This window comes from Liolophura sinensis, chromosome 10, assembly GCF_032854445.1.
Source record: "Liolophura sinensis isolate JHLJ2023 chromosome 10, CUHK_Ljap_v2, whole genome shotgun sequence".
NCBI classification, from domain to species: Eukaryota; Metazoa; Mollusca; class Polyplacophora; order Chitonida; family Chitonidae; genus Liolophura; species Liolophura sinensis.
Window position 1 is genome coordinate 31088477 of NC_088304.1, and position 24490 is coordinate 31112966.

The 24490-nt window shown below is 35.9% G+C and overlaps 26 non-coding genes across 26 annotated transcripts; all 26 read left to right on the top strand.

Annotated features, from left to right (window-relative positions):
- The first annotated feature begins 262 nt into the window (after nt 1–262).
- Trnar-acg (transfer RNA arginine (anticodon ACG)) lies at nt 263–335 on the top strand. The gene has a single exon. It is a non-coding gene; the product is annotated as a tRNA-Arg (tRNA).
- An 808-nt stretch (nt 336–1143) lies between these two features.
- On the top strand, nt 1144–1216 carry Trnar-acg (transfer RNA arginine (anticodon ACG)). Its single transcript has one exon. It is a non-coding gene; the product is annotated as a tRNA-Arg (tRNA).
- Nucleotides 1217–2025: 809 nt separating this feature from the next.
- Nucleotides 2026–2098, top strand: Trnar-acg (transfer RNA arginine (anticodon ACG)). The gene has a single exon. It is a non-coding gene; the product is annotated as a tRNA-Arg (tRNA).
- Nucleotides 2099–2908: 810 nt separating this feature from the next.
- Nucleotides 2909–2981, top strand: Trnar-acg (transfer RNA arginine (anticodon ACG)). The gene has a single exon. It is a non-coding gene; the product is annotated as a tRNA-Arg (tRNA).
- An 809-nt stretch (nt 2982–3790) lies between these two features.
- Nucleotides 3791–3863, top strand: Trnar-acg (transfer RNA arginine (anticodon ACG)). The gene has a single exon. It is a non-coding gene; the product is annotated as a tRNA-Arg (tRNA).
- An 809-nt stretch (nt 3864–4672) lies between these two features.
- On the top strand, nt 4673–4745 carry Trnar-acg (transfer RNA arginine (anticodon ACG)). Its single transcript has one exon. It is a non-coding gene; the product is annotated as a tRNA-Arg (tRNA).
- Nucleotides 4746–5553: 808 nt separating this feature from the next.
- Nucleotides 5554–5626, top strand: Trnar-acg (transfer RNA arginine (anticodon ACG)). Its single transcript has one exon. It is a non-coding gene; the product is annotated as a tRNA-Arg (tRNA).
- Nucleotides 5627–6436: 810 nt separating this feature from the next.
- Nucleotides 6437–6509, top strand: Trnar-acg (transfer RNA arginine (anticodon ACG)). Its single transcript has one exon. It is a non-coding gene; the product is annotated as a tRNA-Arg (tRNA).
- Nucleotides 6510–7317: 808 nt separating this feature from the next.
- Nucleotides 7318–7390, top strand: Trnar-acg (transfer RNA arginine (anticodon ACG)). The gene has a single exon. It is a non-coding gene; the product is annotated as a tRNA-Arg (tRNA).
- An 810-nt stretch (nt 7391–8200) lies between these two features.
- Nucleotides 8201–8273, top strand: Trnar-acg (transfer RNA arginine (anticodon ACG)). The gene has a single exon. It is a non-coding gene; the product is annotated as a tRNA-Arg (tRNA).
- Nucleotides 8274–9082: 809 nt separating this feature from the next.
- On the top strand, nt 9083–9155 carry Trnar-acg (transfer RNA arginine (anticodon ACG)). The gene has a single exon. It is a non-coding gene; the product is annotated as a tRNA-Arg (tRNA).
- Nucleotides 9156–9966: 811 nt separating this feature from the next.
- Trnar-acg (transfer RNA arginine (anticodon ACG)) lies at nt 9967–10039 on the top strand. The gene has a single exon. It is a non-coding gene; the product is annotated as a tRNA-Arg (tRNA).
- An 809-nt stretch (nt 10040–10848) lies between these two features.
- Nucleotides 10849–10921, top strand: Trnar-acg (transfer RNA arginine (anticodon ACG)). The gene has a single exon. It is a non-coding gene; the product is annotated as a tRNA-Arg (tRNA).
- An 809-nt stretch (nt 10922–11730) lies between these two features.
- On the top strand, nt 11731–11803 carry Trnar-acg (transfer RNA arginine (anticodon ACG)). The gene has a single exon. It is a non-coding gene; the product is annotated as a tRNA-Arg (tRNA).
- An 806-nt stretch (nt 11804–12609) lies between these two features.
- On the top strand, nt 12610–12682 carry Trnar-acg (transfer RNA arginine (anticodon ACG)). The gene has a single exon. It is a non-coding gene; the product is annotated as a tRNA-Arg (tRNA).
- An 809-nt stretch (nt 12683–13491) lies between these two features.
- Nucleotides 13492–13564, top strand: Trnar-acg (transfer RNA arginine (anticodon ACG)). The gene has a single exon. It is a non-coding gene; the product is annotated as a tRNA-Arg (tRNA).
- Nucleotides 13565–14374: 810 nt separating this feature from the next.
- On the top strand, nt 14375–14447 carry Trnar-acg (transfer RNA arginine (anticodon ACG)). Its single transcript has one exon. It is a non-coding gene; the product is annotated as a tRNA-Arg (tRNA).
- An 808-nt stretch (nt 14448–15255) lies between these two features.
- On the top strand, nt 15256–15328 carry Trnar-acg (transfer RNA arginine (anticodon ACG)). The gene has a single exon. It is a non-coding gene; the product is annotated as a tRNA-Arg (tRNA).
- Nucleotides 15329–16138: 810 nt separating this feature from the next.
- On the top strand, nt 16139–16211 carry Trnar-acg (transfer RNA arginine (anticodon ACG)). Its single transcript has one exon. It is a non-coding gene; the product is annotated as a tRNA-Arg (tRNA).
- An 809-nt stretch (nt 16212–17020) lies between these two features.
- Trnar-acg (transfer RNA arginine (anticodon ACG)) lies at nt 17021–17093 on the top strand. Its single transcript has one exon. It is a non-coding gene; the product is annotated as a tRNA-Arg (tRNA).
- An 808-nt stretch (nt 17094–17901) lies between these two features.
- Trnar-acg (transfer RNA arginine (anticodon ACG)) lies at nt 17902–17974 on the top strand. Its single transcript has one exon. It is a non-coding gene; the product is annotated as a tRNA-Arg (tRNA).
- Nucleotides 17975–18784: 810 nt separating this feature from the next.
- On the top strand, nt 18785–18857 carry Trnar-acg (transfer RNA arginine (anticodon ACG)). Its single transcript has one exon. It is a non-coding gene; the product is annotated as a tRNA-Arg (tRNA).
- Nucleotides 18858–19667: 810 nt separating this feature from the next.
- On the top strand, nt 19668–19740 carry Trnar-acg (transfer RNA arginine (anticodon ACG)). The gene has a single exon. It is a non-coding gene; the product is annotated as a tRNA-Arg (tRNA).
- An 856-nt stretch (nt 19741–20596) lies between these two features.
- On the top strand, nt 20597–20669 carry Trnar-acg (transfer RNA arginine (anticodon ACG)). Its single transcript has one exon. It is a non-coding gene; the product is annotated as a tRNA-Arg (tRNA).
- Nucleotides 20670–21859: 1190 nt separating this feature from the next.
- On the top strand, nt 21860–21932 carry Trnar-acg (transfer RNA arginine (anticodon ACG)). The gene has a single exon. It is a non-coding gene; the product is annotated as a tRNA-Arg (tRNA).
- A 2060-nt stretch (nt 21933–23992) lies between these two features.
- Trnar-acg (transfer RNA arginine (anticodon ACG)) lies at nt 23993–24065 on the top strand. Its single transcript has one exon. It is a non-coding gene; the product is annotated as a tRNA-Arg (tRNA).
- The last annotated feature ends 425 nt before the right edge of the window (nt 24066–24490 follow it).

Below are 24490 nucleotides of genomic sequence, written 5' to 3' on the forward strand. Positions count from 1 at the left end.
CTTTGCATGACCTTCTGTCAGTCTGACGAGCGTATCTTGTGGCACACGATAAGATGACTCGTGCTTCTTTGTTGGCTAAATATTTCTTGTGTGTAGTAGGCAATGTGCAGGACATTATGTTCCGACTGTTAACCTATATATGTTGTCACACCCGCTCAACACTTAAAATATATGTAATGCTACGAGTAATGACGTTTTTCTCCTTTGCACTGTTCCATTTTTTTATCGAACACTTGAAACGTTGGCTTCCTCAATCTGTTGTGGGCTTGTGGCGCAATGGATAACGCGCCTGACTACGGATCAGGAGATTCCAGGTTCGAATCCTGGCAAGCTCGTAAATTTTTGTCACATTTCGTCCATCGGATATTTGCTTTCCTTGGACATTGTATTTCTTCCATCTGCTGCATGCTTACACAGTCAAAATCACATGTTCATATGGTTTTATATTTGAGATATTTTTGCATATTTTCATTGTTTATACATTTGTTTGATGGATGTTGAACACTTCACTAAAGAACAGCAAATTTTATTAGTGCACTAAACCAGACCACACATAAGAAACTATCACATAATTAGAGCTACTGTTAAAATTCTTCAACGCAATAAATATATTTTGTGAAAGCAAGTGGTATTTAGCTATCTTCATGCAAGACCACACAAGGGAGCACTGCACACCACTGTCTAATATTTATTAAATACCATTTCACCCATGAGAACAGGTAAATGCAGAAATATCTTTGTCCTAATATTTGATATAACCATGGTGTGACCTAAAAATTTAGTACTTTAAAAATAATTTACATTGAACCCTTAAATTTTCGTTAAATTTGTCTTGTGTTAGTAGCAATTAAAAATTAGTTTGATTGATAATTACCATGCTTTCTTTACATGACCTTCTGTCAGTCTGACGAGCGTATCTTGTGGCACACGATAAGATGACTCGTGCTTCTTTGTTGGCTAAATATTTCTTGTGTGTAGTAGGCAATGTGTAGGACATTATGTTCCGACTGTTAACCTATATATGTTGTCACACCCGCTCAACACTTAAAATATATGTAATGCTACGAGTAATGACGTTTTTCTCCTTTGCACTGTTCCATTTTTTATCGAACACTTGAAACGTTGGCTTCCTCAATCTGTTGTGGGCTTGTGGCGCAATGGATAACGCGCCTGACTACGGATCAGGAGATTCCAGGTTCGAATCCTGGCAAGCTCGTAAGTTTTTGTCACATTTCGTCCATCGGATATTTGCTTTCCTTGGACATTGTATTTCTTCCATCTGCTCATGCTTACACAGTCAAAATCACATGTTCATATGGTTTTATATTTGAGATATTTTTGCATATTTTCATTGTTTATACATTTGTTTGATGGATGTTGAACACTTCACTAAAGAACAGCAAATTTTATTAGTGCACTAAACCAGACCACACATAAGAAACTACCACATAATTAGAGCTACTGTTAAAATTCTTCAACGCAATAAATATATTTTGTGAAAGCAAGTGGTATTTAGCTATCTTCATGCAAGACCACACAAGGGAGCACTGCACACCACTGTCTAATATTTATTAAATACCATTACATCCATGGGAACAGGTAAATGCAGAAAATTCTTTGTCCTAATATTTGATATAACCATGGTGTGACCTAAAAATTTAGTACTTTAAAAATAATTTACATTGAACCCTTAAATTTTCGTTAAATTTGTCTTGTGTTAGTAGCAATTAAAAATTTGTTTGATTGATAATTACCATGCTTTCTTTGCGTGACCTTCTGTCAGTCTGACGAGCGTATCTTGTGGCACACGATAAGATGATTCGTGCTTCTTTGTTGGTTAAATATTTCTTGTGTGTAGTAGGCAATGTGCAGGACACTATGTTCCGACTGTTAACCTATATATGTTGTCACACCCGCTCAACACTTAAAATATATGTAATGCTACGAGTAATGACGTTTTTCTCCTTTGCACTGTTCCATTTTTTTATCGAACACTTGAAAACGTTAGCCCCTTGTATCCGTTGTGGGCTTGTGGCGCAATGGATAACGCGCCTGACTACGGATCAGGAGATTCCAGGTTCGAATCCTGGCAAGCTCGAAAATTTTTGTCACATTTCGTCCATCGGATATTTGCTTTCCTTGGACATTGTATTTCTTCCATCTGCTGCATGCTTACACAGTCAAAATCACATGTTCATATGGTTTTATATTTGAGATATTTTTGCATATTTTCATTGTTTATACATTTGTTTGATGGATGTTGAACACTTCACTAAAGAACAGCAAATTTTATTAGTGCACTAAACCAGACCACACATAAGAAACTACCACATAATTAGAGCTACTGTTAAAATTCTTCAACGCAAAAAATATATTTTGTGAAAGCAAGTGGTATTTAGCTATCTTCATGCAAGACCACACAAGGGAGCACTGCACACCACTGTCTAATATTTATTAAATACCATTACATCCATGGGAACAGGTAAATGCAGAAAATTCTTTGTCCTAATATTTGATATAACCATGGTGTGACCTAAAAATTTAGTACTTTAAAAATAATTTACATTGAACCCTTAAATTTTCGTTAAATTTGTCTTGTGTTAGTAGCAATTAAAAATTTGTTTGATTGATAATTACCAGGCTTTCTTTGCGTGACCTTCTGTCAGTCTGAAGAGGGTATCTTGTGGCACACGATAAGATGATTCCTGCTTCTCTGTTGGCTAAATATTTCTTGTGTGTAGTAGGCAATGTGCAGGACATTATGTTCCGACCGTTAACCTATATATGTTGTCACACCCGCTCAACACTTAAAATATATGTAATGCTACGAGTAATGACGTTTTTCTCCTTTGCACTGTTCCATTTTTTTATCGAACACTTGAAAACGTTAGCCGCTTGTATCCGTTGTGGGCTTGTGGCGCAATGGATAACGCGCCTGACTACGGATCAGGAGATTCCAGGTTCGAATCCTGGCAAGCTCGTAAATTTTTGTCACATTTCGTCCATCGGATATTTGCTTTCCTTGGACATTGTATTTCGTCCATCTGCTGCATGCCTACACAGTCAAAATCACATGTTCATATGGTTTTATATTTGAGATATTTTTGCATATTTTCATTGTTTATACATTTGTTTGATGGATGTTGAACACTTCACTAAAGAACAGCAAATTTTATTAGTGCACTAAACCAGACCACACATAAGAAACTACCACATAATTAGAGCTACTGTTAAAATTCTTCAACGCAATAAATATATTTTGTGAAAGCAAGTAGTATTTAGCTATCTTCATGCAAGACCACACAAGGGAGCACTGCACACCACTGTCTAATATTTATTAAATACCATTACACCCATGGGAACAGGTAAATGCAGAAAATTCTTTGTCCTAATATTTGATATAACCATGGTGTGACCTAAAAATTTAGTACTTTAAAAATAATTTACATTGAACCCTTAAATTTTCGTTAAATTTGTCTTGTGTTAGTAGCAATTAAAAATTTGTTTGATTAATAATTACCATGCTTTCTTTGCGTGACCTTCTGTCAGTCTGACGAGCGTATCTTGTGGCACACGATAAGATGACTCGTGCTTCTTTGTTGGCCCAATATTACCTGTGTGTAGTAGGCAATGTGCAGGACATTATGTTCCGACTGTTAACCTATATATGTTGTCACACCTGTTCAACACTTAAAATATGTGTAATGCTACGAGTAATGACGTTTTTCTCCTTTGCACTGTTCCATTTTTTATCGAACACTTGAAAACGTTGGTTTCCTCAATCCGTTGGGGGCTTGTGGCGCAATGGATAACGCGCCTGACTACGGATCAGGAGATTCCAGGTTCGAATCCTGGCAAGCTCGTAAATTTTTGTCACATTTCGTCCATCGGATATTTGCTTTCCTTGGACATTGTATTTCTTCCATCTGCTGCATGCTTACACAGTCAAAATCACATGTTCATATGGTTTTATATTTGAGATATTTTTGCATATTTTCATTGTTTATACATTTGTTTGATGGATGTTGAACACTTCACTAAAGAACAGCAAATTTTATTAGTGCACTAAACCAGACCACACATAAGAAACTACCACATAATTAGAGCTACTGTTAAAATTCTTCAACGCAATAAATATATTTTGTGAAAGCAAGCGGTATTTAGCTATCTTCATGCAAGACCACACAAGGGAACACTGCACACCACTGTCTAATATTTATTAAATACCATTACACCCATGGGAACAGGTAAATGCAGAAAATTCTTTGTCCTAATATTTGATATAACCATGGTGTGACCTAAAAATTTAGTACTTTAAAAATAATTTCGTTGAACCCTTAAATTTTCGTTAAATTTGTCTTGTGTTAGTAGCAATTAAAAATTTGTTTGATTAATAATTACCATGCTTTCTTTGCGTGACCTTCTGTCAGTCTGACGAGCGTATCTTGTGGCACACGATAAGATGACTCGTGCTTCTTTGTTGGCTAAATATTTCTTGTGTGTAGTAGGCAATGTGCAGGACAATATGTTCCGATTGTTAACCTATATATGTTGTCACACCCGCTCAACACTTAAAATATATGTAATGCTACGAGTAATGACGTTTTTCTCCTTTGCACTGTTCCATTTTTTTATCGAACATTTCAAAACGTTAGTCGCATGTATCCGTCGTGGGCTTGTGGCGCAATGGATAACGCGCCTGACTACGGATCAGGAGATTCCAGGTTCGAATCCTGGCAAGCTCGTAAATTTTTGTCACATTTCCTCCATCGGATATTTGCTTTCCTTGGACATTGTATTTCTTCCATCTGCTCATGCTTACACAGTCAAAATCACATGTTCATATGGATTTATATTTGAGATATTTTTGCATATTTTCATTGTTTATACATTTGTTTGATGGATGTTGAACACTTCACTAAAGAACAGCAAATTTTATTAGTGCACTAAACCAGACCACACATAAGAAACTATCACATAATTAGAGCTACTGTTAAAATTCTTCAACGCAATAAATATATTTTGTGAAAGCAAGTGGTATTTAGCTATCTTCATGCAAGACCACACAAGGGAGCACTGCACACCACTGTCTAATATTTATTAAATACCATTACACCCATGGGAACAGGTAAATGCAGAAAATTCTTTGTCCTAATATTTGATATAACCATGGTGTGACCTAAAAATTTAGTACTTTAAAAATAATTTACATTGAACCCTTAAATTTTCGTTAAATTTGTCTTGTGTTAGTAGCAATTAAAAATTTGTTTGATTGATAATTACCATGCTTTCTTTGCGTGACCTTCTGTCAGTCTGACGAGCGTATCTTGTGGCACACGATAAGATGACTCGTGCTTCTTTGTTGGCTAAATATTTCTTGTGTGTAGTAGGCAATGTGCAGGACATTATGTTCCGACTGTTAACCTATATATGTTGTCACACCCGCTCAACACTTAAAATATATGTAATGCTACGAGTAATGACGTTTTTCTCCTTTGCACTGTTCCATTTTTTATCGAACACTTGAAAACGTTGGCTTCCTCAATCCGTTGTGGGCTTGTGGCGCAATGGATAACGCGCCTGACTACGGATCAGGAGATTCCAGGTTCGAATCCTGGCAAGCTCGTAAATTTTTGTCACATTTCGTCCATCGGATATTTGCTTTCCTTGGACATTGTATTTCTTCCATCTGCTCATGCTTACACAGTCAAAATCACATGTTCATATGGATTTATATTTGAGATATTTTTGCATATTTTCATTGTTTATACATTTGTTTGATGGATGTTGAGCACTTCACTAAAGAACAGCAAATTTTATTAGTGCACTAAACCAGGCCACACATAAGAAACTACCACATAATTAGAGCTACTGTTAAAATTCTTCAACGCAATAAATATATTTTGTGAAAGCAAGTGGTATTTAGCTATCTTCATGCAAGACCACACAAGGGAGCACTGCACACCACTGTCTTATATTTATTAAATACCATTACACCCATGGGAACAGGTAAATACAGAAAATTCCTTGCCCTAATATTTGATATAACCATGGTGTGACCTAAAAATTTAGTACTTTAAAAATAATTTACATTGAACCCTTAAATTTTCATTGAATTTGTTTTGTGGTGGTAGCATTTTAAAAATTTGATTAATTGATAATTACCATGCTTTCTATTTTTGATCTTCTGTCAGTCTGACGAGCGTATCTTGTGGCACACGATAAGATGACTCGTGCTTCTTTGTTGGCTAAATATTTCTTGTGTGTAGTAGGCAATGTGCAGGACATTATGTTCCGACTGTTAACCTATATATGTTGTCACACCCGCTCAACACTTAAAATATATGTAATGCTACGAGTAATGACGTTTTTCTCCTTTGCACTGTTCCATTTTTTTATCGAACACTTGAAAACGTTGGCTTCCTCAATCCGTTGTGGGCTTGTGGCGCAATGGATAACGCGCCTGACTACGGATCAGGAGATTCCAGGTTCGAATCCTGGCAAGCTCGTAAATTTTTGTCACATTTCGTCCATCGGATATTTGCTTTCCTTGGACATTGTATTTCTTCCATCTGCTCATGCTTACACAGTCAAAATCACATGTTCATAAGGATTTATATTTGAGATATTTTTGCATATTTTCATTGTTTATACATTTGTTTCATGGATGTTGAGCACTTCACTAAAGAACAGCAAATTTTATTAGTGCACTAAACCAGACCACACATAAGAAACTATCACATAATTAGAGCTACTGTTAAAATTCTTCAACGCAATAAATATATTTTGTGAAAGCAAGTGGTATTTAGCTATCTTCATGCAAGACCACACAAGGGAGCACTGCACACCACTGTCTAATATTTATTAAATACCATTACACCCATGGGAACAGGTAAATGCAGAAAATTCTTTGTCCTAATATTTGATATAACCATGGTGTGACCTAAAAATTTAGTACTTTAAAAATAATTTACATTGAACCCTTAAATTTTCGATAAATTTGTCTTGTGTTAGTAGCAATTAAAAATTTGTTTGATTGATAATTACCATGCTTTCTTTGCGTGACCTTCTGTCAGTCTGACGAGCGTATCTTGTGGCACACGATAAGATGACTCGTGCTTCTTTGTTGGCTAAATATTTCTTGTGTGTAGTAGGCAATGTGCAGGACATTATGTTCCGACTGTTAACCTATATATGTTGTCACACCCGCTCAACACTTAAAATATATGTAATGCTACGAGTAATGACGTTTTTCTCCTTTGCACTGTTCCATTTTTTATCGAACACTTGAAAACGTTGGCTTCCTCAATCCGTTGTGGGCTTGTGGCGCAATGGATAACGCGCCTGACTACGGATCAGGAGATTCCAGGTTCGAATCCTGGCAAGCTCGTAAATTTTTGTCACATTTCGTCCATCGGATATTTGCTTTCCTTGGACATTGTATTTCTTCCATCTGCTCATGCTTACACAGTCAAAATCACATGTTCATATGGATTTATATTTGAGATATTTTTGGATATTTTCATTGTTTATACATTTGTTTGATGGATGTTGAACACTTCACTAAAGAACAGCAAATTTTATTAGTGCACTAAACCAGGCCACACATAAGAAACTACCACATAATTAGAGCTACTGTTAAAATTCTTCAACGCAATAAATATATTTTGTGAAAGCAAGTGGTATTTAGCTATCTTCATGCAAGACCACACAAGGGAGCACTGCACACCACTGTCTTATATTTATTAAATACCATTACACCCATGGGAACAGGTAAATACAGAAAATTCCTTGCCCTAATATTTGATATAACCATGGTGTGACCTAAAAATTTAGTACTTTAAAAATAATTTACATTGAACCCTTAAATTTTCATTGAATTTGTTTTGTGGTGGTAGCATTTTAAAAATTTGATTAATTGATAATTACCATGCTTTCTATTTTTGATCTTCTGTCAGTCTGACGAGCGTATCTTGTGGCACACGATAAGATGACGCGTGCTTCTTTGTTGGCTAAATATTTCTTGTGTGTAGTAGGCAATGTGCAGGACATTATGTTCCGACTGTTAACCTATATATGTTGTCACACCCGCTCAACACTTAAAATATATGTAATGCTACGAGTAATGACGTTTTTCTCCTTTGCACTGTTCCATTTTTTTATCGAACACTTGAAAACGTTGGCTTCCTCAATCCGTTCTGGGCTTGTGGCGCAATGGATAACGCGCCTGACTACGGATCAGGAGATTCCAGGTTCGAATCCTGGCAAGCTCGTAAATTTTTGTCACATTTCGTCCATCGGATATTTGCTTTCCTTGGACATTGTATTTCTTCCATCTGCTCATGCTTACACAGTCAAAATCACATGTTCATAAGGATTTATATTTGAGATATTTTTGCATATTTTCATTGTTTATACATTTGTTTGATGGATGTTGAACACTTCACTAAAGAACAGCAAATTTTATTAGTGCACTAAACCAGACCACACATAAGAAACTACCACATAATTAGAGCTACTGTTAAAATTCTTCAACGCAATAAATATATTTTGTGAAAGCAAGTGGTATTTAGCTATCTTCATGCAAGACCACACAAGGGAGCACTGCACACCACTGTCTAATATTTATTAAATACCATTACATCCATGGGAACAGGTAAATGCAGAAAATTCTTTGTCCTAATATTTGATATAACCATGGTGTGACCTAAAAATTTAGTACTTTAAAAATAATTTACATTGAACCCTTAAATTTTCGTTAAATTTGTCTTGTGTTAGTAGCAATTAAAAATTTGTTTGATTGATAATTACCATGCTTTCTTTGCGTGACCTTCTGTCAGTCTGACGAGCGTATCTTGTGGCACACGATAAGATGATTCGTGCTTCTTTGTTGGTTAAATATTTCTTGTGTGTAGTAGGCAATGTGCAGGACACTATGTTCCGACTGTTAACCTATATATGTTGTCACACCCGCTCAACACTTAAAATATATGTAATGCTACGAGTAATGACGTTTTTCTCCTTTGCACTGTTCCATTTTTTTATCGAACACTTGAAAACGTTAGCCCCTTGTATCCGTTGTGGGCTTGTGGCGCAATGGATAACGCGCCTGACTACGGATCAGGAGATTCCAGGTTCGAATCCTGGCAAGCTCGAAAATTTTTGTCACATTTCGTCCATCGGATATTTGCTTTCCTTGGACATTGTATTTCTTCCATCTGCTGCATGCTTACACAGTCAAAATCACATGTTCATATGGTTTTATATTTGAGATATTTTTGCATATTTTCATTGTTTATACATTTGTTTGATGGATGTTGAACACTTCACTAAAGAACAGCAAATTTTATTAGTGCACTAAACCAGACCACACATAAGAAACTACCACATAATTAGAGCTACTGTTAAAATTCTTCAACGCAAAAAATATATTTTGTGAAAGCAAGTGGTATTTAGCTATCTTCATGCAAGACCACACAAGGGAGCACTGCACACCACTGTCTAATATTTATTAAATACCATTACATCCATGGGAACAGGTAAATGCAGAAAATTCTTTGTCCTAATATTTGATATAACCATGGTGTGACCTAAAAATTTAGTACTTTAAAAATAATTTACATTGAACCCTTAAATTTTCGTTAAATTTGTCTTGTGTTAGTAGCAATTAAAAATTTGTTTGATTGATAATTACCAGGCTTTCTTTGCGTGACCTTCTGTCAGTCTGAAGAGGGTATCTTGTGGCACACGATAAGATGATTCCTGCTTCTCTGTTGGCTAAATATTTCTTGTGTGTAGTAGGCAATGTGCAGGACATTATGTTCCGACCGTTAACCTATATATGTTGTCACACCCGCTCAACACTTAAAATATATGTAATGCTACGAGTAATGACGTTTTTTCTCCTTTGCACTGTTCCATTTTTTTATCGAACACTTGAAAACGTTAGCCGCTTGTATCCGTTGTGGGCTTGTGGCGCAATGGATAACGCGCCTGACTACGGATCAGGAGATTACAGGTTCGAATCCTGGCAAGCTCGTAAATTTTTGTCACATTTCGTCCATCGGATATTTGCTTTCCTTGGACATTGTATTTCGTCCATCTGCTGCATGCCTACACAGTCAAAATCACATGTTCATATGGTTTTATATTTGAGATATTTTTGCATATTTTCATTGTTTATACATTTGTTTGATGGATGTTGAACACTTCACTAAAGAACAGCAAATTTTATTAGTGCACTAAACCAGACCACACATAAGAAACTACCACATAATTAGAGCTACTGTTAAAATTCTTCAACGCAATAAATATATTTTGTGAAAGCAAGTAGTATTTAGCTATCTTCATGCAAGACCACACAAGGGAGCACTGCACACCACTGTCTAATATTTATTAAATACCATTACACCCATGGGAACAGGTAAATGCAGAAAATTCTTTGTCCTAATATTTGATATAACCATGGTGTGACCTAAAAATTTAGTACTTTAAAAATAATTTACATTGAACCCTTAAATTTTCGTTAAATTTGTCTTGTGTTAGTAGCAATTAAAAATTTGTTTGATTAATAATTACCATGCTTTCTTTGCGTGACCTTCTGTCAGTCTGACGAGCGTATCTTGTGGCACACGATAAGATGACTCGTGCTTCTTTGTTGGCCCAATATTACCTGTGTGTAGTAGGCAATGTGCAGGACATTATGTTCCGACTGTTAACCTATATATGTTGTCACACCTGTTCAACACTTAAAATATGTGTAATGCTACGAGTAATGACGTTTTTCTCCTTTGCACTGTTCCATTTTTTATCGAACACTTGAAAACGTTGGTTTCCTCAATCCGTTGGGGGCTTGTGGCGCAATGGATAACGCGCCTGACTACGGATCAGGAGATTCCAGGTTCGAATCCTGGCAAGCTCGTAAATTTTTGTCACATTTCGTCCATCGGATATTTGCTTTCCTTGGACATTGTATTTCTTCCATCTGCTGCATGCTTACACAGTCAAAATCACATGTTCATATGGTTTTATATTTGAGATATTTTTGCATATTTTCATTGTTTATACATTTGTTTGATGGATGTTGAACACTTCACTAAAGAACAGCAAATTTTATTAGTGCACTAAACCAGACCACACATAAGAAACTACCACATAATTAGAGCTACTGTTAAAATTCTTCAACGCAATAAATATATTTTGTGAAAGCAAGCGGTATTTAGCTATCTTCATGCAAGACCACACAAGGGAACACTGCACACCACTGTCTAATATTTATTAAATACCATTACACCCATGGGAACAGGTAAATGCAGAAAATTCTTTGTCCTAATATTTGATATAACCATGGTGTGACCTAAAAATTTAGTACTTTAAAAATAATTTCGTTGAACCCTTAAATTTTCGTTAAATTTGTCTTGTGTTAGTAGCAATTAAAAATTTGTTTGATTAATAATTACCATGCTTTCTTTGCGTGACCTTCTGTCAGTCTGACGAGCGTATCTTGTGGCACACGATAAGATGACTCGTGCTTCTTTGTTGGCTAAATATTTCTTGTGTGTAGTAGGCAATGTGCAGGACAATATGTTCCGATTGTTAACCTATATATGTTGTCACACCCGCTCAACACTTAAAATATATGTAATGCTACGAGTAATGACGTTTTTCTCCTTTGCACTGTTCCATTTTTTTATCGAACATTTCAAAACGTTAGTCGCATGTATCCGTTGTGGGCTTGTGGCGCAATGGATAACGCGCCTGACTACGGATCAGGAGATTCCAGGTTCGAATCCTGGCAAGCTCGTAAATTTTTGTCACATTTCGTCCATCGGATATTTGTTTTCCTTGGACATTGTATTTCTTCCATCTGCTGCATGCTTACACAGTCAAAATCACATGTTCATATGGTTTTATATTTGAGATATTTTTGCATATTTTCATTGTTTATACATTTGTTTCATGGATGTTGAACACTTCACCAAAGAACAGCAAATTTTATTAGTGCACTAAACCAGACCACACATAAGAAACTACCACATAATTACAGCTACTGTTAAAATTCTTCAACGCAATAAATATATTTTGTGAAAGCAAGCGGTATTTAGCTATCTCCATGCAAGACCACACTAGGGAGCACTGCACACCACTGTCTAATATTTATTAAATACCATTACACCCATGGGAACAGGTAAATGCAGAAAACTCTTTGTCCTAATATTTGATATAACCATGGTGTGACCTAAAAATTTAGTACTTTAAAAGTACAATCAACCGATAAATTTTTGTTAAATTTGTCTTTTGTTAGTAGCATTTTAAAAATTTGTTTGATTGAGAATTACCATGCTATGTTTGCGTGACCTTCTGTCAGTCTGACGAGCGTATCTTGTGGCACACGATAAGATGACTCGTGCTTCTTTGTTGGCTAAATATTTCTTGTGTGTAGTAGGCAATTTGCAGGACATTATGTTCCGACTGTTAACCTATATATGTTGTCACACCCGCTCAACACTTAAAATATATGTAATGCTACGAGTAATGACGTTTTTCTCCTTTGCACTGTTCCATTTTCTTATCGAACACTTGAAAACGTTGGCTTCCTCAATCCGTTGGGGGCTTGTGGCGCAATGGATAACGCGCCTGACTACGGATCAGGAGATTCCAGGTTCGAATCCTGGCAAGCTCGTAAATTTTTGTCACATTTCGTCCATCGGATATTTGCTTTCCTTGGACATTGTATTTCTTCCATCTGCTCATGCTTACACAGTCAAAATCACATGTTCATATGGTTTTATATTTGAGATATTTTTGCATATTTTCATTGTTTATACATTTGTTTGATGGATGTTGAACACTTCACTAAAGAACAGCAAATTTTATTAGTGCACTAAACCAGACCACACATAAGAAACTACCACATAATTAGAGCTACTGTTAAAATTCTTCAACGCAATAAATATATTTTGTGAAAGCAAGTGGTATTTAGCTATCTTCATGCAAGACCACACAAGGGAGCACTGCACACCACTGTCTAATATTTATTAAAAACCATTACACCCATGGGAACAGGTAAATGCAGAAAACTCTTTGTCCTAATATTTGATATAACCATGGTGTGACCTAAAAATTTAGTACTTTAAAAATAATTTACATTGAACCCTTAAATTTTCGTTAAATTTGTCTTGTGTTAGTAGCAATTAAAAATTTGTTTGATTGATAATTACCATGCTTTCTTTGCGTGACCTTCTGTCAGTCTGACGAGCGTATCTTGTGGCACACGATAAGATGACTCGTGCTTCTTTGTTGGCTAAATATTTCTTGTGTGTAGTAGGCAATGTGCAGGACATTATGTTCCGACTGTTAACCTATATATGTTGTCACACCCGCTCAACACTTAAAATATATGTAATGCTACGAGTAATGACGTTTTTCTCCTTTGCACTGTTCCATTTTTTTATCGAACACTTGAAAACGTTGGCTTCCTCAATCCGTTGGGGGCTTGTGGCGCAATGGATAACGCGCCTGACTACGGATCAGGAGATTCCAGGTTCGAATCCTGGCAAGCTCGTAAATTTTTGTCACATTTCGTCCATCGGATATTTGCTTTCCTTGGACATTGTATTTCTTCCATCTGCTGCATGCTTACACAGTCAAAATCACATGTTCATATGGTTTTATATTTGAGATATTTTTGCATATTTTCATTGTTTATACATTTGTTTGATGGATGTTGAACACTTCACTAAAGAACAGCAAATTTTATTAGTGCACTAAACCAGACAACACATAAGAAACTACCACATAATTAGAGCTACTGTTAAAATTCTTCAACGCAATAAATATATTTTGTGAAAGCAAGCGGTATTTAGCTATCTTCATGCAAGACCACACAAGGGAACACTGCACACCACTGTCTAATATTTATTAAATACCATTACACCCATGGGAACAGGTAAATGCAGAAAACTCTTTGTCCTAATATTTGATATAACCATGGTGTGACCTAAAAATTTATGTCTTTAAAAATAATTTACATTGAACCCTTAAATTTTCGTTAAATTTGTCTTGTGTTAGTAGCAATTAAAAATTTGTTTGATTGATAATTACCATGCTTTCTGTGCGTGACCTTCTGTCAGTCTGACGAGCGTATCTTGTGGCACACGATAAGATGACTCGTGCTTCTTTGTTGGCCCAATATTACCTGTGTGTAGTAGGCAATGTGCAGGACATTATGTTCCGACTGTTAACCTATATATGTTGTCACACCCGCTCAACACTTAAAATATATGTAATGCTACGAGTAATGACGTTTTTCTCCTTTGCACTGTTCCATTTTTTTATCGAACACTTGAAAACGTTGGCTTCCTCAATCCGTTGGAGGCTTGTGGCGCAATGGATAACGCGCCTGACTACGGATCAGGAGATTCCAGGTTCGAATCCTGGCATGCTCGTAAATTTTTGTCACATTTCGTCCATCGGATATTTGCTTTCCTTGGACATTGTATTTCTTCCATCTGCTCATGCTTACACAGTCAAAATCACATGTTCATATGGATTTATATTTGAGATATTTTTGCATATTTTCATTGTTTATACATTTGTTTGATGGATGTTGAACACTTCACTAAAGAACAGCAAATTTTATTAGTGCACTAAACCAGACCACACATAAGAAACTACCACATAATTAGAGCTACTGTTAAAATTCTTCAACGCAATAAATATATTTTGTGAAAGCAAGTGGTATTTAGCTATCTTCATGCAAGACCACACAAGGGAACACTGCACACCACTGTCTAATATTTATTAAATACCATTACACCTATGGGAACAGGAAAATGCAGAAAACTCTTTGTCCTAATATTTGATATAACCATGGTGTGACCTAAAAATTTAGTACTTTAAAAATAATTTACATTGAACCCTTAAATTTTCGTTAAATTTGTCTTGTGTTAGTAGCAATTAAAAATTTGTTTGATTGATAATTACCATGTTTTCTGTGCGTGACCTTCTGTCAGTCTGACAAGCGTATCTTGTGGCACACGATAAGATGACTCGTGCTTCTTTGTTGGCCCAATATTACCTGTGTGTAGTAGGCAATGTGCAGGACATTATGTTCCGACTGTTAACCTATATATGTTGTCACACCCGCTCAACACTTAAAATATATGTAATGCTACGAGTAATGACGTTTTTCTCCTTTGAACTGTTCCATTTTTTATCGAACACTTGAAAACGTTGGCTTCCTCAATCCGTTGTGGGCTTGTGGCGCAATGGATAACGCGCCTGACTACGGATCAGGAGATTCCAGGTTCGAATCCTGGCAAGCTCGTAAATTTTTGTCACATTTCGTCCATCGGATATTTGCTTTCCTTGGACATTGTATTTCTTCCATCTGCTGCATGCTTACACAGTCAAAATCACATGTTCATATGGTTTTATATTTGAGATATTTTTTGCATATTTTCATTGTTTATACATTTGTTTGATGGATGTTGAACACTTCACTAAAGAACAGCAAATTTTATTAGTGCACTAAACCAGACCACACATAAGAAACTACCACATAATTAGAGCTACTGTTAAAATTCTTCAACGCAATAAATATATTTTGTGAAAGCAAGTGGTATTTAGCTATCTTCATGCAAGACCACACAAGGGAGCACTGCACACCACTGTCTAATATTTATTAAATACCATTACACCCATGGGAACAGGTAAATGCAGAAAATTCTTTGTCCTAATATTTGATATAACCATGGCGTGACCTAAAAATTTAGTACTTTAAAAATAATTTACATTGAACCCTTAAATTTTCGTTAAATTTGTCTTGTGTTAGTAGCAATTAAAAATTTGTTTGATTGATAATTACCATGCTTTCTGTGCGTGACCTTCTGTCAGTCTGACGAGCGTATCTTGTGGCACACGATAAGATGACTCGTGCTTCTTTGTTGGCTAAATATTTCTTGTGTGTAGTAGGCAATGTGCAGGACATTATGTTCCGACTGTTAACCTATATATGTTGTCACACCCGCTCAACACTTAAAATATATGTAATGCTACGAGTAATGACGTTTTTCTCCTTTGCACTGTTCCATTTTTTATCGAACACTTGAAAACGTTGGCTTCCTCAATCCGTTCTGGGCTTGTGGCGCAATGGATAACGCGCCTGACTACGGATCAGGAGATTCCAGGTTCGAATCCTGGCAAGCTCGTAAATTTTTGTCACATTTCGTCCATCGGATATTTGCTTTCCTTGGACATTGTATTTCTTCCATCTGCTCATGCTTACACAGTCAAAATCACATGTTCATATGGATTTATATTTGACATATTTTTGCATATTTTCATTGTTTATACATTTGTTTGATGGATGTTGAACACTTCACTAAAGAACAGCAAATTTTATTAGTGCACTAAACCAGGCCACACATAAGAAACTATCACATAATTAGAGCTACTGTTAAAATTCTTCAACGCAATAAATATATTTTGTGAAAGCAAGTGGTATTTAGCTATCTTCATGCAAGACCACACAAGGGAGCACTGCACACCACTGTCTAATATTTATTAAATACCATTACACCCATGGGAACAGGTAAATGCAGAAAATTCTTTGTCCTAATATTTGATATAACCATGGTGTGACCTAAAAATTTAGTACTTTAAAAATAATTTACATTGAACCCTTAAATTTTCGTTAAATTTGTCTTGTGTTAGTAGCAATTAAAAATTTGTTTGATTGATAATTACCATGCTTTCTTTGCGTGACCTTCTGTCAGTCTGACGAGCGTATCTTGTGGCACACGATAAGATGACTCGTGCTTCTTTGTTGGCTAAATATTTCTTGTGTGTAGTAGGCAATGTGCAGGACATTATGTTCCGACTGTTAACCTATATATGTTGTCACACCCGCTCAACACTTAAAATATATGTAATGTTACGAGTAATGACGTTTTTCTCCTTTGCACTGTTCCATTTTTTTATCGAACACTTGAAAACGTTAGCCGCTTGTATCCGTCGTGGGCTTGTGGCGCAATGGATAACGCGCCTGACTACGGATCAGGAGATTCCAGGTTCGAATCCTGGCAAGCTCGTAAATTTTTGTCACATTTCGTCCATCGGATATTTGCTTTCCTTGGACATTGTATTTCTTCCATCTGCTCATGCTTACACAGTCAAAATCACATGTTCATATGGATTTATATTTGAGATATTTTTGCATATTTTCATTGTTTATACATTTGTTTGATGGATGTTGAACACTTCACTAAAGAACAGCAAATTTTATTAGTGCACTAAACCAGACCACACATAAGAAACTATCACATAATTAGAGCTACTGTTAAAATTCTTCAACGCAATAAATATATTTTGTGAAAGCAAGTGGTATTTAGCTATCTTCATGCAAGACCACACAAGGGAGCACTGCACACCACTGTCTAATATTTATTAAATACCATTACACCCATGGGAACAGGTAAATGCAGAAAATTCTTTGTCCTAATATTTGATATAACCATGGTGTGACCTAAAAATTTAGTACTTTAAAAATAATTTACATTGAACCCTTAAATTTTCGTTAAATTTGTCTTGTGTTAGTAGCAATTAAAAATTTGTTTGATTGATAATTACCATGCTTTCTTTGCGTGACCTTCTGTCAGTCTGACGAGCGTATCTTGTGGCACACGATAAGATGACTCGTGCTTCTTTGTTGGCTAAATATTTCTTGTGTGTAGTAGGCAATGTGCAGGACATTATGTTCCGACTGTTAACCTATATATGTTGTCACACCCGCTCAACACTTAAAATATATGTAATGCTACGAGTAATGACGTTTTTCTCCTTTACACTGTTCCATTTTTTATCGAACACTTGAAAACGTTGGCTTCCTCAATCCGTTGTGGGCTTGTGGCGCAATGGATAACGCGCCTGACTACGGATCAGGAGATTCCAGGTTCGAATCCTGGCAAGCTCGTAAATTTTTGTCACATTTCGTCCATCGGATATTTGCTTTCCTTGGACATTGTATTTCTTCCATCTGCTCATGCTTACACAGTCAAAATCACATGTTCATATGGATTTATATTTGAGATATTTTTGCATATTTTCATTGTTTATACATTTGTTTGATGGATGTTGAGCACTTCACTAAAGAACAGCAAATTTTATTAGTGCACTAAACCAGACCACACATAAGAAACTACCACATAATTAGAGCTACTGTTAAAATTCTTCAACGCAATAAATATATTTTGTGAAAGCAAGTGGTATTTAGCTATCTTCATGCAAGACCACACAAGGGAGCACTGCACACCACTGTCTTATATTTATTAAATACCATTACACCCATGGGAACAGGTAAATACAGAAAATTCCTTGCCCTAATATTTGATATAACCATGGTGTGACCTAAAAATTTAGTACTTTAAAAATAATTTACATTGAACCCTTAAATTTTCATTGAATTTGTTTTGTGGTGGTAGCATTTTAAAAATTTGATTAATTGATAATTACCATGCTTTCTATTTTTGATCTTCTGTCAGTCTGACGAGCGTATCTTGTGGCACACGATAAGATGACGCGTGCTTCTTTGTTGGCTAAATATTTCTTGTGTGTAGTAGGCAATGTGCAGGACATTATGTTCCGACTGTTAACCTATATATGTTGTCACACCCGCTCAACACTTAAAATATATGTAATGCTACGAGTAATGACGTTTTTCTCCTTTGCACTGTTCCATTTTTTTATCGAACACTTGAAAACGTTGGCTTCCTCAATCCGTTGTGGGCTTGTGGCGCAATGGATAACGCGCCTGACTACGGATCAGGAGATTCCAGGTTCGAATCCTGGCAAGCTCGTAAATTTTTGTCACATTTCGTCCATCGGATATTTGCTTTCCTTGGACATTGTATTTCTTCCATCTGCTCATGCTTACACAGTCAAAATCACATGTTCATAAGGATTTATATTTGAGATATTTTTGCATATTTTCATTGTTTATACATTTGTTTCATGGATGTTGAGCACTTCACTAAAGAACAGCAAATTTTATTAGTGCACTAAACCAGACCACACATAAGAAACTATCACATAATTAGAGCTACTGTTAAAATTCTTCAACGCAATAAATATATTTTGTGAAAGCAAGTGGTATTTAGCTATCTTCATGCAAGACCACACAAGGGAGCACTGCACACCACTGTCTAATATTTATTAAATACCATTACACCCATGGGAACAGGTAAATGCAGAAAATTCTTTGTCCTAATATTTGATATAACCATGGTGTGACCTAAAAATTTAGTACTTTAAAAATAATTTACATTGAACCCTTAAATTTTCGTTAAATTTGTCTTGTGTTAGTAGCAATTAAAAATTTGTTTGATTGATAATTACCATGCTTTCTTTGCGTGACCTTCTGTCAGTCTGACGAGCGTATCTTGTGGCACACGATAAGATGACTCGTGCTTCTTTGTTGGCTAAATATTTCTTGTGTGTAGTAGGCAATGTGCAGGACATTATGTTCCGACTGTTAACCTATATATGTTGTCACACCCGCTCAACACTTAAAATATTTGTAATGTTACGAGTAATGACGTTTTTCTCCTTTGCACTGTTCCATTTTTTTATCGAACACTTGAAAAACGTTAGCCGCTTGTATCCGTCGTGGGCTTGTGGCGCAATGGATAACGCGCCTGACTACGGATCAGGAGATTCCAGGTTCGAATCCTGGCAAGCTCGTAAATTTTTGTCACATTTCGTCCATCGGATATTTGCTTTCCTTGGACATTGTATTTCTTCCATCTGCTGCATGCTTACACAGTCAAAATCACATGTTCATATGGTTTTATATTTGAGATATTTTTGCATATTTTCATTGTTTATACATTTGTTTTGATGGATGTTGAAGACTTCACTAAAGAACAGCAAATTTATTAGCGCACTAAACCAGACCACACATAAGAAACTACCACTTAATTATAGCTACTGTTAAAATTCTTCAACGTAATGAATATATTTTGTGAAAGCAAGTGGTATTTAGCTATCTTCATGCAAGACCACACAAGGGAACACTGCACACCAACTGTCTAATATTTATTAAATACCATTTACACCCATGGGAACAGGTAAATGCAGAAAATTCTTTGTCCTAATATTTGATATAACCATGGTGTGACCTAAAAATTTAGTACTTTAAAAATAATTTACATTGAACCCTTAAATTTTCGTTAATTTGTCTTGTGTTAGTAGCAATTAAAAATTTGTTTGATTGATAATTACCATGCTTTCTTTGCGTGACCTTCTGTCAGTCTGACGAGCGTATCTTGTGGCACACGATAAGATGACTCGTGCTTCTTTGTTGGCCCAATATTACCTGTGTGTAGTAGGCAATGTGCAGGACATTATGTTCCGACTGTTAACCTATATATGTTGTCACATCCCGCTCAACACTTAAAAATATAAAGCTACGAGTAATGACGTTTTTCTCCTTTACACTGTTCCATTTTTTTATCGAACACTTGAAAACGTTAGCCCGCTTTATCCGTTGTGGGCTTGTGGCGAACGCTTGAAAACGTTTGCCGCTTTTATCCGCTAGGGGCTTGTGGCACAATGGATAACGCACCTGACTACGGATCAGGAGATTCCAGGTTCGAATCCTGGCAAGCTCGTAAATTTTTGTCACATTTCGTCCATCGGATATTCGCTTTCTTTGAATATTGTATTTTTTTCCATTTACTGCATGAGTACACAACCAAAAAACCGCATGTTGATGTGGATTTATAGTTGAGATATTTTCGTATTTTTTCATTCTTTTTATCTTTGTTTGATGGATGTTTAACACTTCACTAAAGAACAGCAAATTTTATTAGTGTACTAAACCCGAGCACACATAAAAAACTTCCACATCATGAGAGTGAATGCTAAATTCTTCGAAGTAATCAATATATTTTGTGAAAGGAAGTGGTATTTAGCTAGCTTTATTGCAAGGCCACACAAGGGAGCACTGCACACCACTGTCTAATATTTATAAAATACCATTACAACCATGGGAACAGGTAAATGCAGAAAATTCTTTTACCCTAATATTTGGTATAACCATCGTTTGATCTAAATATTTAGTCCAATAATTATAGTTAACAGTTAAGTTTTCATTGAATTTGTCTTGTGTTCGTAGCATTTTAAAAATTTGTTTGATTGATAATTACCATGCTTTCTATTTTTGATCTTCCTTCAGTCTGGCTAGCGTATCCTGTGGCACACGATAAGATGACTCGTCCTTCTTTGTTGGCTTAATATTCTTTGTGTGTAGTAGACAATGTGCAGGACAGCAGGACATTATGTTCCAACCGTTAATCTATATATGTTGTCACACTTGCTCAACACTTAAAATATGTATAATGCTACGAGAAATGATAATGGTAATGGTATTTATTAAATACCATTACACCCATGGGAACAGGTGAATGCAGAAAATTCTTTGTCCTAATATTTGATATAACCATGGTGTGACCTAAATATTTAGTCTTTTAATAATACAATCAACCGATAATTTTTTGTTAAATTTGTCTTGTGTTAGTAGCATTTAAAAATTTGTTTGATTGATAGTTACCGTGTCTTCTGTGCGTGAATTTCTGTTCGGCACACGATAAGATGACTCGTCCTTCTTTGTTGGCCTAATACTACCTGTGTGTAGTAGAAATAGTGCAGGACATTATGTTCCGACTGTTAACCTATATATGTTGTCACACCCGACTGACAGTTTGTATATGTGTAATGCTACAAAGTGAAGGTTATCTCCTTTGCGCTGTTCCATTTCTTTATCGAACATTTGAAAACGTTAGCCGCTTTTATCATTTGCGGGCTTGTGGCGCAATGGATAACGCGCCTGACTACGGATCAGGAGATTCCAGGTTTCGAATCTGGCAAGCTCGTAGATTTTTTGTCACATTTCGTCATCGGATATTCGCTTTCTTTAAATAATGTATTTTTTCCATTTACTGCATGAGTACACAACCAAAACCACATGTTGATGTGGATTTATAGTTGAGATATTTTCGTATAATTTCATTCTTTATATATTCATTTTATGGGATATTTAAGTTCTCACTCAAGAACAGCAAATTTTATTAGTGTACTAAACCGGAGCACACATAAACAATCCCACATAATGAGATAGACTACTAAATTCTTTAAAGTCCTCAGTATAATTTGTGAAAGCAAGTAGTATTTAGCTAGCTTCATACAAGACCACACAAGGGAGCACTGCACACCACTGTCTAATATTTATTAAATACCATTACACCCATGGGAACAGGTAAATGCAGAAAATTCTTTGCCATAAATTTTTCGAATAACCATCGTGTGACCTAAATATTTAGTCCAATCAACCGTTAAGTTTTCATTGAGTTTGTCTTGTGTTGGTAGCTTTTTAAAAATTTGTTTAATTGCTAATTACCATGCTTTCTATTGGCCTTCTGTCAGTCTGGCTAACGTATCTTGTGGCACACGATAAGATGACTCGTCCTTCTTTGTTGCCTTAATATTCCTTGTGTGTAGAAGGCAATGTGCAGCACAATATGTTCCGACTGTTAACTTATATATGTTGTCACACTCGCTCAACACGTAAAAATATATATCCTTCTACGAGTAATAATGGTTTTTCTCCTCTGCGCTGTTCTATTTCTTTATAGAACACTTGAAAACGTTAGCCGTTTGTATCCGTTGGAGGCATGTGGCGCCATGGATAACGCGCCTGACTACGGATAAAGAGATTCCAAGTTCGAATCCTGGCAACTCGTAGATTTTTGTCACATTTCTTCCATCGGATATTCGCTTTCTTTGCATAATGTATTTTTTTTCATTTTCTCCATGCGCACACAGCCAAAATCACATGTTCATGTGGATTTATAGTTGAGATATCTATGTATAACTTCATTTTTTATATATTTGCTGAATGGATCTTTAAGTCTTCACTAAAAAACAGCAAAAGAACGGAGAACACATAAAAAAACTCCTACATCAGGAAAGTTACTGCTGAATTCTTCAACGAGTAATGAAGATTTTTCTCCTTTGCGCTGTTCCATTTCTTTATTGAACACTTGAAAACTTTTACCCCTTGTATCCGTTGGGGGCTTCTGGCGCAATGGATAACGCGCTTAACTACGGATTAGGAGATTCCAGGTTCGAATCCTAGCAACCTTGTAGATTTTTGTTACATTTCACACATCGCATATTCGCTTTCTTTGCATGTTATATTTTTTCCATTTACTCCATTCGCACACAGCCAAAATCACATGTTCATGTGGATTTATAGTTGAGATATTTCTTTATAACTTCATTTTTATATATTTGTTTGATGGATGTTTAACACTTCACTAAATAACAGCAAATTTTATTAGTGTACTAAACCGGAGCACACATAAAAAACTCACACATCATAAGAATTCTTCAAATCCTCAGTATAACGTGTAAAAGCGAGTAGTATGTACGTATCTTCATGGAAGACCACACAAGGGAGCACTGCACACCACTGTCTAATATTTATTAAATACCATTACACCCATGGGAACAGGTGAATGCAGAAAACTCTTTGCCCTAAATTTTCGTATAACCATCGTGTGACCTAAATATTTAGTCCAATAATTATATAATCAACTGTTTGTTTTCATTGAGTTTTTCTTCTGTTGGTAGCTTTTAAAAATTTGTTTGATTGATAATAACCATGCTTTCTATTTTTGATCCTCTCTCAGTATGGCTAACGTATCTTGTGGCACACGATAAGATGACTCCTCCCTCCTTGTTGGTTTAATATTCCTTGTGTGTAGAAGGCAATGTACAGGACATTATTTTCCGACTGTTAACCTATATATGTTGTCACACTCGCTCTACACTTAAAGTATGTATAATGCTACCAGAAATGATGGTTTTTCTCCTTTCCACTGTTCCATTTCCTTACAGAACAATTGAAAACGTTAGCCGCTTGTACCCATTGGGGCTTGTGGCGCAATGGATAACGCGCCTGACTACGGATAAGGAGATTCCAGGTTCGAATCCTGGCAAGCTCGTATATTTTTGTCACATGTCAGCCATGGCATATTTGCTTTCTTTGAATATTGTAGTTTTTCCATCTTCTCCATTAGCACACAGCCAAGATCACATGTTCATGTGGATTTATAGTTGAGATATTTCTTTATAACTTCATGTTTTATATATTTGTTTGATGGATGTTTAACACTTTACTAAAGAACAGCAAATTTTACTAGTGTACTAAACCGGAGCACACATGAAAAAACTCCCACATCAGGAAAGGTACTGCTAAATTCTTGAAAGTCCTCAATATATTTTGTGAAAGCAAGTGGTATTTAGCTATCTTCATGCAAGACCACACAAGATAACACTGCACACCACTGTCTAATATTTATTAAATACCATTACACCCATGGGAACAGGTGATTGCAGAAAATTCTTTGTCCTAATATTTGATATAACC